At 41.5% G+C, this 20,470-nt stretch overlaps 2 pseudogenes; both read right to left on the bottom strand.

Annotated features, from left to right (window-relative positions):
• Positions 1–9,341: 9,341 nt before the first annotated feature.
• Positions 9,342–14,293, bottom strand: LOC138514475 (valacyclovir hydrolase pseudogene; annotated as a pseudogene).
• A 1,511-nt stretch (positions 14,294–15,804) lies between these two features.
• LOC138514474 (valacyclovir hydrolase pseudogene) lies at positions 15,805–16,664 on the bottom strand (annotated as a pseudogene).
• Between the last annotated feature and the right edge of the window lie 3,806 nt (positions 16,665–20,470).

Here is a 20,470-nt window from a genome sequence, read left to right as displayed (position 1 = left end):
CCTTACAAACAGCATTTTCTCTTCCCACGGAATACACCAAAGTGTTATCACCTCATTGCCTTCTAACACTGGTTCCTCCACATCAGCCACGTGCTGAGAAAGAAGGGTTTGGAGTTCTTCAGTGGGCAGTTGGTGTTTAAGCTCTGTGCTGGCTGTCCGCCTCGAGACAATTGGCAGCTATTAACCTTATCTTTTTCCCCATTGTAATATATGCACCCCAAAGGTGCCTGACGGTTTTCGCTTTAAGCAGGGGGCCCCCCAAACATAATGTTGAAAATGGGCCCCCACACATCTTCGTTCCTGCATGCCACCCACCCACTGACACAACAACATAACATTCACAAACTTCATTCCACACAGAAAATACAAACAGTGCATTATTTATCATTCATTCAGACACAAGTCAACACACATATGCTTGCACGCACTCACACATGCATGCACCCAGTGCCTCCATTGCAATACACTATGTGCACAGAACATTCATATGTACATTACAAATACAATAACGCATGCAAACAGTGGCGCAACGGCCATTGAGAAGACCATGCTTTATCCGCTCTGGCCCTGACACCCGAAATGTTGGGCTACGTTGACTTGACCTGGTTGAACTACATAGTCACGGCAGGGCAGGACCTGACAAACAGTACTTTTGGGAGTGGGGGTAGTGCACTTTTAACAAGGGCCTGGCAATTAGTAATAATTTAACGCATTTCATTGTTAGCACCTGAGTTTGTATGCATACATTTTCAGGCAATTGTAATCATGATGAGTGACTTGGTACTCGCTTATCAGGGGAGTGAGCGGGGCATGTGAGACACAAGGCAGCTGATTCACATAGTTCTTAAGTGTGTGTCTCTCACACAGAGAGTGAACAGCCTTCAACATTTAAGCTGACAAGAATAGTCTCATTAGAATATGCAGGTGCACCCACAAAGTTTGCCCCTCTCCCAGCGACTCCTGCGGTCTCTAAAAGTTAGCCCCTCACTACAGTGCTAGCCCGCAGTCAGGGCCATTGATTTCAAAAAATGTGTGGGGCCCCTTGCAGAAAATTATGTAAAAAAAGTGTCATTAATATCCATAGGGGTCAAATAAATTGACATTCAATATCTGAATTCTAACTGTTAATATTACGGCTGTAGCAATATCAGGAATGAGGCTTATTTTGGAGTAGCCTACCGAGTGAGCTGAATCATTTCTAGAGACGGGGGCCTCAAAAGATAATACTGTGATGAGGAAGAGCAGGGCTAAAAGAAATGAAGATCGCTGGTAAGTAATCCAAACATACCTAAGTATTATCACTGTATGTTCCAAGGATGTAAGGGCAGGTATAGGCCCTGGGCCAGACAGGGCAAAGTGCTTTTACTGCAGGATAGTGCAATCGTAGCAAAGCCTATTTACCAGAAAGGTACTGAGGCAGTCAGAGTCAGCAATTCTGTACTTCTTAAAATGTCATCAATAGGTGTCAAGTCCAGAAAAAAAGTGTGGGGGATCATTAACGTGTGCTCAGGGACTGATCGTATTCTAAAGTGAAATACGCAAATTTAATTTAACTGGCCTTTCCTAATAGAAGAAAATTCAAAATAGATATGAGCATTGTCGTTCACAAAATGAATCAATACCCGAAGGAAAAAAAAACAGCTAGAGGAGATTTTCTGAGAATACTGCTGCTAAGTATAAAAGTAGTACACCCTTTTAACCCAAACATCTATATTGAAATATTCTATGGAAAGCAAAATACCAATACAAGACATGTGCTTTAAAGAAAGTTCCATGTAGTTTTGTGGGTTCAAATCCTGGTGGGTGAAAACTTGAGCAAACAAGCTTTTTTGCATGCTGGTCTGAAAAACACCCAAGGGGGATGGAGTCGTCACTGTGAGAAAAGTGAGTGGATGCTGTCAACCCACATGTAATCTCAACTTGTACCCTGAAAATCAGCACACGGTCAGATAGAGCATCTTCAGTCCAGCAACCTCTCTTCCCACATCCATGGACCTGGTAAATCACAACATATGTTCCCTCTGATCCTTTCCTGTCCTCACCACGACGTTTGGCTTTCAACAATACCCTGTTTTATGAATCGGACCTGAAATGTACACACATAATAATTAAAGTGCTCCAGCAACATAGGAATCCTTATCGAAATATGTCAAGAAGTAAGAGTACAAATGTTGAATTATTTTCACTGCATCTTGAAGACTAAAAATACCAGAATGCAATTCCACAAAATTATAAAGCATGGCTTGTAGGATTTCTTTGGAGACTTAATCATAACAAAAGATGAGGCGAAATGATAAACTTTTGCATTGTTTCACAAAGGCATGCTTTATATGATGCGAGTGAAATGTGACATTCTCCCCCTAAAATGTTTTCTTTTTATTTAACACCCTAAATGTGAGCATATGAATACTTACGATGAATACTATGAATAGCACCCAGTCCAGCACCCTGGCATTGGCTGCTGACTTTGAGTCAGGCCACCAGCTAGGGTGAGGGACTGGGCCGCATGGGGTATCCCTGCCATTCGCTTTATGTAATGGACAGAGTGAGCCTGGTTGGGGGCCCCAGCCAGGCTCGCACTGTCCAATTACTTAATTGATGCAGCAGCTGCAATGTTCCCCCACCCCCAAAAGATGGGGAAGACAATTTGACATGTCACAAAAGTTGGAGGGGACTTGTACCCCTGTCCCCACTCTATAATTACGCCCATGACGACAAGGAGCGACACGGGTTCGATCCCCGGGTCTGTGCTTAGAAACCTCTGGGTACTAAGCGCACTTTAAATAACCTATCATATCAATATGTTTGTTGACCTCCCCATGGCATGCAATGTATTTACTTGATTAATGCTTCCAGCATAGAAGTTAGTTATGCTGGCGACTCGAAAGTCTTGAGCACTCTGACGGATGTATAAGATACAGGGGTATGCCCTATTAGAAAAATGAAAGAAGTGTAAGACTATTTGATCTTCGTAGGGAATTTAATTAAGCAATAAATCCTGAGCACTTCAGGTAATGCCCCAGGGACCTTAGTTGCATGCCTGGGTGAAGCAAGGGCCTTAACTAAGAACCCGGGCATTACTGAAAGTGATAATGCCCCCCCCTGTGAGGGGCTTATTGCTATTCGTACCCCAGCTCAAAAGACTGGGGTACTAAAAGCATTTATTTTCTGTTCCGAAACGCTCCAATGTTTCGGAAACAAAAAAATCAAATATAAAAAAATGGCCACTGGGGAACGGAAAACGAAATCCGTTTTTCCTTTCCATGGCAGTTATTGAAAATAAGTGTAAAAAAGTAAACAAACAAAATGGCCACCATGGAAAGGGAGAAGGGCCTACATGTAGTCCCTTCTCCCTTTGGAGAGAATGGACTACGTATAGTCCCTTCTTCCTTTCCATGACAGCCTGTTGCAGATCGTTAGCGGACACGCTGGGGACAGAAGTGTTCCCATTGCCTCCACTCCCGAAATGGACAGGAAAGAAGGTAAGTGGGGTTGGGAGGGTGGGGAGGGAATTCTGTAGATGGGGGGAGGGGCTAAGGGAAAGACTTACTTGATGCCCCAGAGAGGGTAGATGTCGGCTGCCAGGCTCAGGACAGCGGGATTACTGTCTGGTAATGCCCGCGTTCTGAGCCTCCCCATTGACTGGCATGCTGCCACAGTCCCCTCGCTGGGTACTAATGTCTTAAAATATGAAATTATTTGAACCAAAGCATATGGATTTTATGCTAGAGATGTGGGGAATTCTGTATTCCGTTTTTAATCCAAAAAGAACAAATAAGAAAGCTGTTCCAGTCTTTGATTTTATTCGTGCACATGGTTTGTCAACTGAGTAGTTGCACACCATCAGATACCACAGTAGCTTATACTTTTGTTGTGGGAAGTAGAAGAACGAAAATGGAATTCAGCCTTCTAGAACTTGGTGATTGTCATGGAAGTAGTAATGCACGATGAAAGCGACCACAAGCCACTCTGTGGTTCTTTTCTGTTTCTTGAAAAATGTGATTTGTTAAATGTCATTTTTGTGGCTGTAAGATCAAATGAAAAGTCTCAAATGATCTATAATAACTTTGAGATGTATTTGTGGATGGCCTACCCCCTTTCAATTAATAATTCATATTATGGAATTAATTAACTGAAGAAACGTTGTGAAGTTATATTAGGAGCTGACATAAAATTGCCTCCCTTTTCATTACCCAGAAAAAGGAAAAGCTGGGAAACATCGCAAAAAAATTCTGGTTTCATAACAAGTGCATAATGAATAAGAGGAATTTCTGGTAGGCTTTGAGAAAATGACAAAACTTTACTGGAAATTAAATGAGAGATCTTAAAACCCAATATGAGCAATTAGTTACAAGGAAGAAGAGGAATCTTTGTCTGAGAAAATTGTAGGAGCTACAAATACTCATAGATAAACATTTTTCTTTGCGATTTATCCACCAAAGTCTTGAATTGGGAATGTTCCAACGCTGTTGAATAATCTGACTAGTAATGAATGCTACACACATTTTGCCAGCATATATACAATAAGTGACTTTTCAGTAAGGCTAGTAGTAAGGATATGGAAAGCCTTAGTTTCAATCAGGATTTGGTGAATTGGGGTATTATCTCACAATACTCCAATAAGGCACCAGGTGGCATTCCAGTATATTTGTTTAAAGATTACCTAAAGATCTGACACCCAATAGTGTATAACATTTTTAAGACAAGCCCAATAATCGCACAACTACCAGTATCCTGGAACTCGGCATTGATAATAGCAATTTTGAAGAAATGACCGACCAATTTTGGAACGCCTAGGTAAGAAATTTGGTAAAATACTATTGGGTAAATTTGAGACAATTGTGAGAGATATTCTTCTTTCGGCAGCCTGAGCATCGTTTAGGAAGGGTGAAAGTACTTTTGACTAATGTTGTCACTTCTTTTCGTTTTTTCAGAAATATGTCCACTTAAAAATGAGTAGGCTTTACATAGCATTCACTGACCTGCGTACTGCATTTAATGCAGTGAACAAGTCGAAATTGTAGACTATCTCAGTGACTAAGGGTATCCCTCGTCAATTGATCAACACAATTAAATGATTGTAATCTCACCATATGGAGCAAACCTCCCTGAAGCTATACTAAATTAATACAAAGAAATTCAAAATTGGGAGATTGAGAGAGAGACAAAGGTGTGTCTTAGCTCCTCTCCTGTCTAGTATATTTTTAAATGGAATAGTGGATTAATTGGTCACTATGTCAAATGATAATGATGACCGATTCTGCTATATGCGGATGATGCTGTACTATTGGCCCAAACTGGGAAGGCATTAAAAAGGCTTGTTGGAACATTTAACAATTACTCTTGTAAAATAGGCCTGTCTATCAACACAAAGAAAACCAAAGTGTTGATTGCGGTTCATAGAAAGTTAAAGCCTTTACATTTTTAAATAGGTGGCCCTATATGAGAGATTGTTACTTCATGTGAACGAAAGGTTCATGGGCAAATCAAATTAAAAAAAAAACGCTATTAGTATTCTGTCATGAAAATCAGTTTTATGTTTAACAAGTATTTTGGAGGATATGCAGTAAAATCCCCTGAGTCTAAAGTGACTCCTCCAGGGACGTATGGTGCTGATCTCTGGGGGGGGATTAGACATATTTCCCCCTTGGTGGGAGGAGAAAATACATTTTTAAAACAACTAATCTCCCTTCCATACTCCACGCAACAAGTGCTTTACATATGAGAATTGGATTCTGTATATTGATAATTATCTAGCTTTCATGCCAATAGGATTATGGCTAAGAACCTAGCTGAGACCTAATGGTGATGATGTAATTGTGAATTTATTGCTGGAAATTTTAATAGAAAATGATGCTCAAAGTATTTCAAGGCTCTCACATGTGAAGTGGGTTTTTTTTTTCGAACTGGTCTTCACAAATTTGGCTCTATCCAGAAACTATATTGAAAAAAGAAATAGTCATTGCAAAAAAGAAATATTGGGAATTTTGTAATGGTCTGTTAATAGACAAACATTGTATTATTATGAATTTAGCATGTATTTAACAACATTTACCTCATGTCTTTCATCAGACTATTTCATGATTCAGTCATGGCCTGGATGTCAAGGTTATCTTGACCTTTCATCATCACCTTTAACGCAAATGTTGCATTTTAAGTTTTCTTTACAGATGCTGCCAGTTTTATCATTGTTAGGCAGCTACAGTAAGCTAGATAGCCATGACATGTTCTGTTCACGTTTTTGTAAGACAGAAACATAAAGTGAATTGAAGTTCCATATGTGTCCATATTATTTGCACATTAGATCATAGCAGCTGTTACTGACTCCCTGTACATTTGGCGTCAGATCATTATTTGAGTCATAGTATCACTGTAGTTGCTCTCATGATGTTGCATTATCTGGGGACAGCCAACCTATTTGGTGATCATGGAGGTATTGTTGTTTCATTGAGTTGTAATTTCATAACTATTGTGTTTTTAATGTTTTTAGAGATTGTAAGTGAAGAGTTTTATGATATAGTGATGTATGTTCATGCACGTATAAACATATGTATTATGAATTGATTAAGTGGTTGCACCTGTTTATTTGTAATACTGTGATTCTATACTGTTGCACTGTGGTTATATGTTGTATTTTTCTAAAGTTTATGGCAACTAAATAAATGAATGACTATTATCAGTTAAATTCATCATGTGGCAAACCGACAATGAGGGAGACAGAAGAATAAGATGTGCTGTTAACCGACCTGTTGTTTTGAACAATTGAGTATTAAAAGATATGAATACTGCTAATAAAATTTGTTTTCAAACCACATTTTTCCATATTGGTAATAGTCCAGAGGTGAACCTGGCAAGGTAGGTACATTTTTAAGTGAGACACGTGCCCTATATATTTTTTTTAAATCTTGTACCACTACCTTCCAATTGTTAATACTGTGAGCTGTATGGGATAAAGTACCCCTAACGTACGTTATCATTATTTTTATTTTTAGATCGCCATAGCCCGCAGGCATCAGGGCACAATCAATACATAACAGTTAACAAGACAAGAGGATTACACAAAACCCATTAACAGAACAGCAGTGTCTTTAGCTTTCTTTTAAATGGGGCAAGGTTTTCTTCCTTGTGAAGAAATTCTGGAAGAGCATTCCAAGCCATGGCAGCCTTAACAGAGAAGGAGATGCCTTTCCCTCTTGCTCTCTTCACCCATGGGACTGAGAGCAAGTACCCAGTGTTCTGTTCGGTGCATGCCTAGATATCATTTGGGTTAGGGGTGCTGGAGCCTTACCGAACAGGCATTTATGGGTCAATGCAAGGATTTTAAAGCGGACCCTCTCTGCCACTGGCAGCCAGTGAAATTCTTTCCTATGGCAGGATACATGATCTTTCCTAGGGATGTTACAGACTACTCGGACTGTGTTATTTTCCACGATCTGGAGTTTGTGTATGCTCTCCTTACTTGCCGTGCCCCCCCACAGGAGGGCATTAATTACAATAATCCAGTTGAGGCAGGATGATTGCGCGGACCCGAGTTTCGCCGTTTTTGCGGGAGACCAGTGAATGAATAGGTCAACATAATTTCAGGTGGTATTGTGCATTTTTAACAATGTCGATTCCATGAGCATCCACACTCATAGATGCTTCTAATACTGTGCCCGGGCTTTTAACTTTTTTTACCACTGGGATATAAGAACCATCAATCAGGAACTCCGAGAATGCATGACCCAGTTTATTTCTTGTTTGGTTTGTGCCAACGATCATGAGTTCTGTTTTGGAACCATTAAGATGCATCCAGTTTTTGACCATCCACTTCTGGATGGATGAGTACATTGAAGTTAAACTTGTTAGGTCAGTGCAGTGTCGTAGTCCCCACTAAGGTCCCTTAGCAATTGAAAGTCATCTGCATAATTTGAAAATTCTAGACCCCTCGCTTTGAGTATGTCCCACAGAGGCTTTATCTATAGGTTAAAGAGGGATGGCGCGATACATGCCCCCTTTGGCACTCCGTATTGAATAGGTGCTGTCTTTGAACAGGCAGTACCCTAGCATATTTTCGAATGTCTTTCGCTCAGGAACAAATGTATCCACAAGATGACATCACTGGAGCAATTCCCAACGGTTTCCAAGGTTTTAAGCAAATAGGAGTGATCCAGCAAGTCAAACACGGCAGATAAATCCAGGAGGATCAGCAGCCCAGTTTTACTTTCTTCTAGTCTTTCTAACATCTGTGATTGCATATTGCAAGTCACTGAGAAGTTCCATGACCAAATAGAGGAACGAAGCTGAACTCTGAGGTTACATGGCCACACACTACCAGCCCTTCAACTCCTGGCCTCTTGTTTAATCCAATGTAAGAGATCTTCTGTTTGCTAATCCATATCATTTAAAAAAGTGAACATGCAGCATCTAATGTGTTGGGGAAAGATAGTGAAACCGTTTAATGAAATGAATTGAAAAGGCATGTCAATGTGCGCTTTAAAATAAGTAATAACATGCAGATTCTTGCTCACAAGTGTTAAACTCCACCGGTGCACCAATTAAACATTCTACCATAAACAGGTTCTTGTCAATTGAGCGTAAAGTGTCACAGAAAGCTATTTTACAAGAAAGACATTTGAAAAGCTTGTCAGAGCTTTAATTAAGTTCTGCAGTGACTGCTGGATTTCTACTATCTGCTGGCTCAAACAGTGGGCATTGTGATGTCAAAACAGAAGTGTAATTAGGCAATAAGACCGGAAAGGGGAGTAATGGACCGGAGCCGAGTTACCGGCCAAAGCATAGTAAGGGCCTTACCGATGCGCCTTAGCACCATTATCACCCGATCTGGCCTGGCCAGAAACCCGGGCTGCTAATAGCAATGTGTTTTGTTTTAATGAACAAGAAGCCTCATGGCATCCCATTTATTCAAACAAAATACTTACTCAAGATGGCCAACATGCTGCTGGAGGGCGGAGCACCATGCAGGACTCCTCTTCCATTTCCATGGTGGCAGGTAGGGACCCGGAGCGACGGTGGCAGCAGGGGTGCCAACTCTGAATCTATCAGGTAAGGGGGCTAGGGGGTGGTAAGGGAGCAGAGAACCAAAGGGAGGGGAGGGTAGGGGTAAAATGGCATGGCGGGCGATGCAGCCATCAGGCTGCTCGGAACACCGGCTGAGATCATGGGATTCTGCCCATGATCCCAGCAACCTGATTTGTTGGCTTTCCCGGCCCAGGTGCTAATAACTGATTGCAGAGCAGTTTTGATGCAAAACGAGCCTGTAAGAACACTATTTCCAGGCTTTAATGAGATATTGCAGACTGCCCTGTATTATGAATATGTACCCCCCTCTGAGAACATGCTTATTTTGAAAAGTCCTCGACTAGTGGGTTAAATTCTTCTGCAAAGTGCAAATGTAGGCTGTGTCTTCCCTCTTGCATCATATGCAGTTGTGATCCCTTAATCTGTTTATGAATACATTCTGCATGGTAGGGCCGCACCAGATTATCTTCCTGCCTGAGAATTATAAATGTTGGGCACTGAATGAGAGGCAGAATATGGCGACAGATATTACCACTGGGAGTCTTAGAAAAGCAGGCCATTTGATTTAGAAACGCATTGACGCATTTAGACAAGTACTCAGTGTCATACATTTTTATCTGGGGATTTCTAATATCATTCCATTTGGAAATATCAAGCAAAACATTGATTCTCGGCAAGTCTTCATTCATCACATTGGAAAAAGCCCTTAAACAACCACCTTGCGTATTAGGTCAGGGTATTTTGCAGCTGCTATGAGGGCTGTTGTGCCACCAGCACTCCACCCCATCACAGAGAACCTCCTGAACTTTAAGACCTGCATCAGATCCACAGCATCCTTTTCATCCCTTTCAAAGAAATCTGGAGGATAATCCCGACATGGAGGAATGGAGCTCCCTTGGCCCCGTGGATCCCAGGCCACCACAGTGAAGAGCTCTTTATTCACAGTCTTCAGCTGTAGTTCAAAGTCTGTTGCGGCGCTACCCATAGCAACAGGGATAAGCAGAATGACATGATTCCCCTGCCAGGCTCAGGACAGCGGGATTACTGTCTGGTAATGCCCGCGTTCTGAGCCTCCCCATTGACTGGCATGCTGCCACAGTCTCCTCGCTGGGTACTAATGTCTTAAAATATGAAATTATTTCAACCAAAGCATATGGATTTTATGCTAGAGATGTGGGGAATTCTGTATTCCGTTTTTAATGCAAAAAGAACAAATAAGAAAGCTGTTCCAGTCTTTGATTTTATACGTGCACATGGTTTGTCAACTGAGTAGTTGCACACCATCAGATACCACAGTAGCTTATACTTTTGTTGTGGGAAGTAGAAGAACGAAAATGGAATTCAGCCTTCTAGAACTTGGTGATTGTCATGGAAGTAGTAATGCACGATGAAAGCGACCACAAGCCACTCTGCGGTTCTTTTCTGTTTCTTGAAAAATGTGATTTGTTAAATGTCATTTTTGTGGCTGTAAGATCAAATGAAAAGTCTCAAATGATCTATAATAACTTTGAGATGTATTTGTGGATGGCCTACCCCCTTTCAATTAATAATTCATATTATGGAATTAATTAACTAAAGAAACGTTGTGAAGTTATATTAGGAGCTGACATAAAATTGCCTCCCTTTTCATTACCCAGAAAAAGGAAAAGCTGGGAAACATCGCAAAAAAATTCTGGTTTCATAACAAGTGCATAATGAATAAGAGGAATTTCTGGTAGGCTTTGAGAAAATGACAAAACTTTACTGGAAATTAAATGAGAGATCTTAAAACCCAATATGAGCAATTAGTTACAAGGAAGAAGAGGAATCTTTGTCTGAGAAAATTGTAGGAGCTACAAATACTCATAGATAAACATTTTTCTTTGCGATTTATCCACCAAAGTCTTGAATTGGGAATGTTCCAACGCTGTTGAATAATCTGACTAGTAATGAATGCTACACACATTTTGCCAGCATATATACAATAAGTGACTTTTCAGTAAGGCTAGTAGTAAGGATATGGAAAGCCTTAGTTTCAATCAGGATTTGGTGAATTGGGGTATTATCTCACAATACTCCAATAAGGCACCAGGTGGCATTCCAGTATATTTGTTTAAAGATTACCTAAAGATCTGACACCCAATAGTGTATAACATTTTTAAGACAAGCCCAATAATCGCACAACTACCAGTATCCTGGAACTCGGCATTGATAATAGCAATTTTGAAGAAATGACCGACCAATTTTGGAACGCCTAGGTAAGAAATTTGGTAAAATACTATTGGGTAAATTTGAGACAATTGTGAGAGATATTCTTCTTTCGGCAGCCTGAGCATCGTTTAGGAAGGGTGAAAGTACTTTTGACTAATGTTGTCACTTCTTTTCGTTTTTTCAGAAATATGTCCACTTAAAAATGAGTAGGCTTTACATAGCATTCACTGACCTGCGTACTGCATTTAATGCAGTGAACAAGTCGAAATTGTAGACTATCTCAGTGACTAAGGGTATCCCTCGTCAATTGATCAACACAATTAAATGATTGTAATCTCACCATATGGAGCAAACCTCCCTGAAGCTATACTAAATTAATACAAAGAAATTCAAAATTGGGAGATTGAGAGAGAGACAAAGGTGTGTCTTAGCTCCTCTCCTGTCTAGTATATTTTTAAATGGAATAGTGGATTAATTGGTCACTATGTCAAATGATAATGATGACCGATTCTGCTATATGAGGATGATGCTGTACTATTGGCCCAAACTGGGAAGGCATTAAAAAGGCTTGTTGGAACATTTAACAATTACTCTTGTAAAATAGGCCTGTCTATCAACACAAAGAAAACCAAAGTGTTGATTGCGGTTCATAGAAAGTTAAAGCCTTTACATTTTTAAATAGGTGGCCCTATATGAGAGATTGTTACTTCATGTGAACGAAAGGTTCATGGGCAAATCAAATTAAAAAAAAAAACGCTATTAGTATTCTGTCATGAAAATCAGTTTTATGTTTAACAAGTATTTTGGAGGATATGCAGTAAAATCCCCTGAGTCTAAAGTGACTCCTCCAGGGACGTATGGTGCTGATCTCTGGGGGGGGATTAGACATATTTCCCCCTTGGTGGGAGGAGAAAATACATTTTTAAAACAACTAATCTCCCTTCCATACTCCACGCAACAAGTGCTTTACATATGAGAATTGGATTCTGTATATTGATAATTATCTAGCTTTCATGCCAATAGGATTATGGCTAAGAACCTAGCTGAGACCTAATGGTGATGATGTAATTGTGAATTTATTGCTGGAAATTTTAATAGAAAATGATGCTCAAAGTATTTCAAGGCTCTCACATGTGAAGTGGGTGTTTTTTTTTCGAACTGGTCTTCACAAATTTGGCTCTATCCAGAAACTATATTGAAAAAAGAAATAGTCATTGCAAAAAAGAAATATTGGGAATTTTGTAATGGTCTGTTAATAGACAAACATTGTATTATTATGAATTTAGCATGTATTTAACAACATTTACCTCATGTCTTTCATCAGACTATTTCATGATTCAGTCATGGCCTGGATGTCAAGGTTATCTTGACCTTTCATCATCACCTTTAACGCAAATGTTGCATTTTAAGTTTTCTTTACAGATGCTGCCAGTTTTATCATTGTTAGGCAGCTACAGTAAGCTAGATAGCCATGACATGTTCTGTTCACGTTTTTGTAAGACAGAAACATAAAGTGAATTGAAGTTCCATATGTGTCCATATTATTTGCACATTAGATCATAGCAGCTGTTACTGACTCCCTGTACATTTGGCGTCAGATCATTATTTGAGTCATAGTATCACTGTAGTTGCTCTCATGATGTTGCATTATCTGGGGACAGCCAACCTATTTGGTGATCATGGAGGTATTGTTGTTTCATTGAGTTGTAATTTCATAACTATTGTGTTTTTAATGTTTTTAGAGATTGTAAGTGAAGAGTTTTATGATATAGTGATGTATGTTCATGCACGTATAAACATATGTATTATGAATTGATTAAGTGGTTGCACCTGTTTATTTGTAATACTGTGATTCTATACTGTTGCACTGTGGTTATATGTTGTATTTTTCTAAAGTTTATGGCAACTAAATAAATGAATGACTATTATCAGTTAAATTCATCATGTGGCAAACCGACAATGAGGGAGACAGAAGAATAAGATGTGCTGTTAACCGACCTGTTGTTTTGAACAATTGAGTATTAAAAGATATGAATACTGCTAATAAAATTTGTTTTCAAACCACATTTTTCCATATTGGTAATAGTCCAGAGGTGAACCTGGCAAGGTAGGTACATTTTTAAGTGAGACACGTGCCCTATATATTTTTTTTAAATCTTGTACCACTACCTTCCAATTGTTAATACTGTGAGCTGTATGGGATAAAGTACCCCTAACGTACGTTATCATTATTTTTATTTTTAGATCGCCATAGCCCGCAGGCATCAGGGCACAATCAATACATAACAGTTAACAAGACAAGAGGATTACACAAAACCCATTAACAGAACAGCAGTGTCTTTAGCTTTCTTTTAAATGGGGCAAGGTTTTCTTCCTTGTGAAGAAATTCTGGAAGAGCATTCCAAGCCATGGCAGCCTTAACAGAGAAGGAGATGCCTTTCCCTCTTGCTCTCTTCACCCATGGGACTGAGAGCAAGTACCCAGTGTTCTGTTCGGTGCATGCCTAGATATCATTTGGGTTAGGGGTGCTGGAGCCTTACCGAACAGGCATTTATGGGTCAATGCAAGGATTTTAAAGCGGACCCTCTCTGCCACTGGCAGCCAGTGAAATTCTTTCCTATGGCAGGATAAATGATCTTTCCTAGGGATGTTACAGACTACTCGGACTGTGTTATTTTCCACGATCTGGAGTTTGTGTATGCTCTCCTTACTTGCCGTGCCCCCCCACAGGAGGGCATTAATTACAATAATCCAGTTGAGGCAGGATGATTGCGCGGACCAGAGTTTCGCCGTTTTTGCGGGAGACCAGTGAATGAATAGGTCAACATAATTTCAGGTGGTATTGTGCATTTTTAACAATGTCGATTCCATGAGCATCCACACTCATAGATGCTTCTAATACTGTGCCCGGGCTTTTAACTTTTTTTACCACTGGGATATAAGAACCATCAATCAGGAACTCCGAGAATGCATGACCCAGTTTATTTCTTGTTTGGTTTGTGCCAACGATCATGAGTTCTGTTTTGGAACCATTAAGATGCATCCAGTTTTTGACCATCCACTTCTGGATGGATGAGTACATTGAAGTTAAACTTGTTAGGTCAGTGCAGTGTCGTAGTCCCCACTAAGGTCCCTTAGCAATTGAAAGTCATCTGCATAATTTGAAAATTCTAGACCCCTCGCTTTGAGTATGTCCCACAGAGGCTTTATCTATAGGTTAAAGAGGGATGGCGCGATACATGCCCCCTTTGGCACTCCGTATTGAATAGGTGCTGTCTTTGAACAGGCAGTACCCCAGCATATTTTCGAATGTCTTTCGCTCAGGAACAAATGTATCCACAAGATGACATCACTGGAGCAATTCCCAACGGTTTCCAAGGTTTTAAGCAAATAGGAGTGATCCAGCAAGTCAAACACGGCAGATAAATCCAGGAGGATCAGCAGCCCAGTTTTACTTTCTTCTAGTCTTTCTAACATCTGTGATTGCATATTGCAAGTCACTGAGAAGTTCCATGACCAAATAGAGGAACGAAGCTGAACTCTGAGGTTACATGGCCACACACTACCAGCCCTTCAACTCCTGGCCTCTTGTTTAATCCAATGTAAGAGATCTTCTGTTTGCTAATCCATATCATTTAAAAAAGTGAACATGCAGCATCTAATGTGTTGGGGAAAGATAGTGAAACCGTTTAATGAAATGAATTGAAAAGGCATGTCAATGTGCGCTTTAAAATAAGTAATAACATGCAGATTCTTGCTCACAAGTGTTAAACTCCACCGGTGCACCAATTAAACATTCTACCATAAACAGGTTCTTGTCAATTGAGCGTAAAGTGTCACAGAAAGCTATTTTACAAGAAAGACATTTGAAAAGCTTGTCAGAGCTTTAATTAAGTTCTGCAGTGACTGCTGGATTTCTACTATCTGCTGGCTCAAACAGTGGGCATTGTGATGTCAAAACAGAAGTGTAATTAGGCAATAAGACCGGAAAGGGGAGTAATGGACCGGAGCCGAGTTACCGGCCAAAGCATAGTAAGGGCCTTACCGATGCGCCTTAGCACCATTATCACCCGATCTGGCCTGGCCAGAAACCCGGGCTGCTAATAGCAATGTGTTTTGTTTTAATGAACAAGAAGCCTCATGGCATCCCATTTATTCAAACAAAATACTTACTCAAGATGGCCAACATGCTGCTGGAGGGCGGAGCACCATGCAGGACTCCTCTTCCATTTCCATGGTGGCAGGTAGGGACCCGGAGCGACGGTGGCAGCAGGGGTGCCAACTCTGAATCTATCAGGTAAGGGGGCTAGGGGGTGGTAAGGGAGCAGAGAACCAAAGGGAGGGGAGGGTAGGGGTAAAATGGCATGGCGGGCGATGCAGCCATCAGGCTGCTCGGAACACCGGCTGAGATCATGGGATTCTGCCCATGATCCCAGCAACCTGATTTGTTGGCTTTCCCGGCCCAGGTGCTAATAACTGATTGCAGAGCAGTTTTGATGCAAAACGAGCCTTTAAGAACACTATTTCCAGGCTTTAATGAGATATTGCAGACTGCCCTGTATTATGAATATGTACCCCCCTCTGAGAACATGCTTATTTTGAAAAGTCCTCGACTAGTGGGTTAAATTCTTCTGCAAAGTGCAAATGTAGGCTGTGTCTTCCCTCTTGCATCATATGCAGTTGTGATCCCTTAATCTGTTTATGAATACATTCTGCATGGTAGGGCCGCACCAGATTATCTTCCTGCCTGAGAATTATAAATGTTGGGCACTGAATGAGAGGCAGAATATGGCGACAGATATTACCACTGGGAGTCTTAGAAAAGCAGGCCATTTGATTTAGAAACGCATTGACGCATTTAGACAAGTACTCAGTGTCATACATTTTTATCTGGGGATTTCTAATATCATTCCATTTGGAAATATCAAGCAAAACATTGATTCTCGGCAAGTCTTCATTCATCACATTGGAAAAAGCCCTTAAACAACCACCTTGCGTATTAGGTCAGGGTATTTTGCAGCTGCTATGAGGGCTGTTGTGCCACCAGCACTCCACCCCATCACAGAGAACCTCCTGAACTTTAAGACCTGCATCAGATCCACAGCATCCTTTTCATCCCTTTCAAAGAAATCTGGAGGATAATCCCGACATGGAGGAATGGAGCTCCCTTGGCCCCGTGGATCCCAGGCCACCACAGTGAAGAGCTCTTTATTCACAGTCTTCAGCTGTAGTTCAAAGTCTGTTGCGGCGCTACCCATAGCAACAGGGATAAGCAGAATGACATGATTCCCCTGCCCTGTAAGCTGATAATGCATGAGTACCCCGTTTACTTCAACTTTGGCAGCGGTCACAGAGGAGCAGTAAGACCTTGATGGCTTCCATGGCATCAGCAAGGCAGTGTTGAGAGATCTAGGAAGACGCCCTAAGGGAGCAGTTCCCCTCAACAGAGCCATGTCATGGGTAGAGAGGCCGAGAGAGCACCAAGGGGAGGCAGTGCCCTAATGGATGAGCACAACCGAGGATCTGTCCAGAGAGTTCTTCTGTTGGCAATAGGGACAGTGTTGTCTGCAGCGTCGTACACTTAGAGCAGGTGCAGTGAGAGCTGATGCAGTGGCATATATGAACTGAATCCACACAGGAATACAATAGGTCGACACAGTGGCACAAAAGTCTGATAAAAGGGCCCGTTTATAGACAAAAGTTGCATAGAAACGTATTCAACAGCACAGTAACAGAGGCCTGGTGTGGAGTGTTGCTCTGAATAACTAATGACTGATGTTGTAAAATAGACACACATGCGAAACACTAGAAGAGACAACTTGAGAAAGGCTGCTGACGATGTGCAGAGAAAGTCACAGAGACAAGTATCCAGAAACGAGTTACAGAGGCTTTGGACCAAATGCCAATATTAATAGAAAAGTTATAATTTCCTTGCGTGAGACTCTGTTCAAGTCAGATGAGAAAGGCTGAGCACAAGTGACAGACGAGCTGTAGTGTGGTAGACTTGCGCAGAATGCTCGTGGTAAGACTGTCCATTCAAGAATCACTATTTGTCTCCATCGGTGCTGTGGTGCTGTTAGATGCTCTGCTGAAGGCTTGTCTTCGTTTCTGCACTTGGTGACCCTCGTTGGCCTTTTCTCGGTTTGTTCTCAGTAGTCTTGAGTTAAAGATGGAGGCACTACTTATGCAGCTTCTACTAGTCCTGTGTTTGTAATGACAAGATCACTCTGGTTCCACCATGGAACAACTTTTCTCTAACTTTCAGGCAGTGCTTTAAGTGGGGTAAGAAATTGAGGGGGGGCCCTCGTTTGGGGGCGTGGCTTCCATTGTGGGCGTGGCCTAAAACATGCACAAATCATTGTAAGGTGCGCAAACAAATATATAAATGAATGTGAGCATTTATATATTTGTATGCGCACTACTATGGTTTGTGTACCTTTCAAGCCTTATAAACATACCAATGTTACGTATTTCTAGGTTTATAAAAAGGTGGCTTGAACAGTGCACAAACCATAGTAATTTACGCACACTTGTGTGCTTACCTTACTATGGTTTTGTGCACTTTTCAAGCCACCTTTTATAAGCATAGACATTTATAACATATTTCTATGTTTATAAAAGACGGCTTGAAACGTAAACAATTCAAGGCATCTTTTATAAAGCGTTGAGGACGGACAAAACCCGAGGTGGCTTTGTCCATCAACAAAGCTTTATAAAAGATGCCTTGAATTGTGCACGTTTCAAGCAGTCTTTTATAAAAATAGAAATATTTCTACGTTTATAAAAGATGGCTTGAAACGTATACAATTCAAGGCATCTTTTATAAAGCTTTGCCAACGGAGATAGACGCCTCGGGCCCTATGATCTATCTGCTCTGAGCAGATAGATCACTGAGCCCGAGGCACCTTTCACCCTCTGCGAACCCGCAGGCTCTCTGTGATCTAATCTGCATATTAGATCATGGAGCCCGCAGGTTCGCTGAGGGTCAGTGACCTGGCGAGGGCAAACAAATGAACTGTAACTTCACTGATGACCCCTCACATCAGGGGTCATCAGGGAAGTTACAGTGACTAACAGAAGTGCCAGCCAGCCTCAGCGACGCTGTGCCTGGCTGGCACTTCTGTCAGCTCGCCTGAAATTAAACTGGCGGCCGCATCTCCCGTCGCGGCTGCGGCCGCGGCGGGATAATGCATCCCGCCAATGTTGTGTGGGATGGCGGTCCCCGGCAGGGCCCCGGCTCAGTCCCACTTTTTGGAGACTCCCGGGGCTCGGCCCACTTTAAGCACTGCTTTCAGGTCAAGTACTTGAATTGCAAAAAAAGCTTGCAGGAAATGTGGCAATCTTAAGGAAGACAAACTATCTTGTGGCTATCCCCAGGGAACATTAGACCTTGGTCATTGCGGTTGGCCGCGGCACGGTGCATTGAACAAATACAATGTGCCATAAGAAAATGACCTATGGTCCTGCCCGCCTGACACTGTGGGCATATTCACTGTGTCTGGGGTAGTTGGCATACATTCTGTGGTGAACATACCCAGTGGGCACTGTGTACAGGTCATGTTCTTTGGCCACCCTAATGGGATGGAAATCTAGATAAAAGGTACACCTGTGGGAGAAACCAATGTTTCTCGTGACTCTGACCAAAACACAGAAAGAACAAATCCTAGAGGATTGCAAACCAGAAACAAACCAGCAGCAGCATGCAATTCAGCCCCATCAAGAAGAAGCCCCAGATCATTTAGTGAGCAGGAAGTGTTGTGGACAAGATTCTCCAGTCTGCAAGGGAATTTGTGTGCCATGAATAACACATACAGAACAGCATCTGCTGAATTGAACATTGAGAGCTACTGAGAGTCCCAATGGTAGCCTTTTGAGAAGAGAAGGGCCTACTTGTGGCATATATACATTTCAGTTTCATCATGGGGGTTGGGGGGGCTACCTGCTATCTGTCCTGATGAAGGCCTAGCCAAAATTGAGACGTAATGAAGATAGAATCTCCCCCATAAGAGGCAAAACACACGTCTTTCGACAATGTTTTGTTTGTATAACACACGTTGGCTCAAAGAAAATATTTGCAAGTCTGAGACGGAACACATGACCTTTTACTTTATATTGTCATGGTTTTTCCACTTTCATTTGGCCACAAGAAAACATTGAAATGGGGTGTGAACACTGTAATTGGCCAGAAGAAAAGTATTGAGGTGAGAAGTCCAGACGGATGTCTGTGGATTAAGAAAAGTGAATTTGTTGTTAAATGTAACACTGCTGCTTTGAGCCTTTTTGAGTCACTTTTACTAACCGCATCAATTTTCTTTGTGAACAAGAATCCGCCGAGAGTGGATTGGAGACTGATATTTGGTGCTATTAGGTTTTTTTTAACATCTATATACAATAATTTAAAAATAAATCTTATTTGTACATCAAACCATTGAGCACAGATATGTTCTGGCAGGAAGACAATGTTTTGAATGGCGCGTGACTGAGCGAGAATGATGATGATAGATGTTTGGTCAGAGTCACGAGAAACACGTGTCTCCCACAGGTTTTCTTTTTTTCTATGTTCTTTGGCCATGCACAGGGCAGAGAGGACATGCAAAATCATCTGATCTACATGCCTACAGGACAAGTGCTGTCTCATGGAGTTTGGCAATGCCCCTGGTAGAGTGCAATACTAACAGGGCCTAATGCCCCATTCACAGTGCACATAGTAACAATGCCCACTGTGTAGGACCTATGACCAAGCCTATGGGGCACTATTGATATTTTCACTGCGCCCAGGTCATGGTTTCAGGCCATGCTCCTGGCACTGTGCAAATGTGAACAGTGTGCAGAGTGAATGACCTATGGCACAATGCACATGGCAACAAAGCTAAATGGGCATGTGTCAGGGTGAAAGGTGGGTGAAGAGATGTGACTCTTACAAAAGGTAAACAGAGCAGTTCATGGGGAAAGCTGAGAAGTGCGTATATCAGACCTGGCCAATTCATATGTCAATGAACAGTGAAAGAGGCGTTACTGCCCTCAAACTCTGCCTCACCATCTTCCTCTCCTTCTCTTATCTTTGTCTCAGATTCAAACCGTCTTTATTAGCCTGGAATGTTACAACCTCTTAACACAATAGATGACAGGAGTTGCTTTTACTGTACAGTGCAGTACTCATTTTATTGTCCTCAGAATAATGAAAATCAGAGTTGATACGCCAGGGTTCCAAGCGATTGAATTCAGATTTCCCACACATTTTTGAATCGCAGGCATTAAC

This window comes from Ambystoma mexicanum, chromosome 12 (assembly GCF_040938575.1).
Source record: "Ambystoma mexicanum isolate Mex_15411 chromosome 12, UKY_AmexF1_1, whole genome shotgun sequence".
NCBI classification, from domain to species: Eukaryota; Metazoa; Chordata; class Amphibia; order Caudata; family Ambystomatidae; genus Ambystoma; species Ambystoma mexicanum.
The sequence above is the reverse complement of the archived record's forward strand: the minus strand, read 5'-3'. Positions and strand labels throughout refer to the sequence as shown.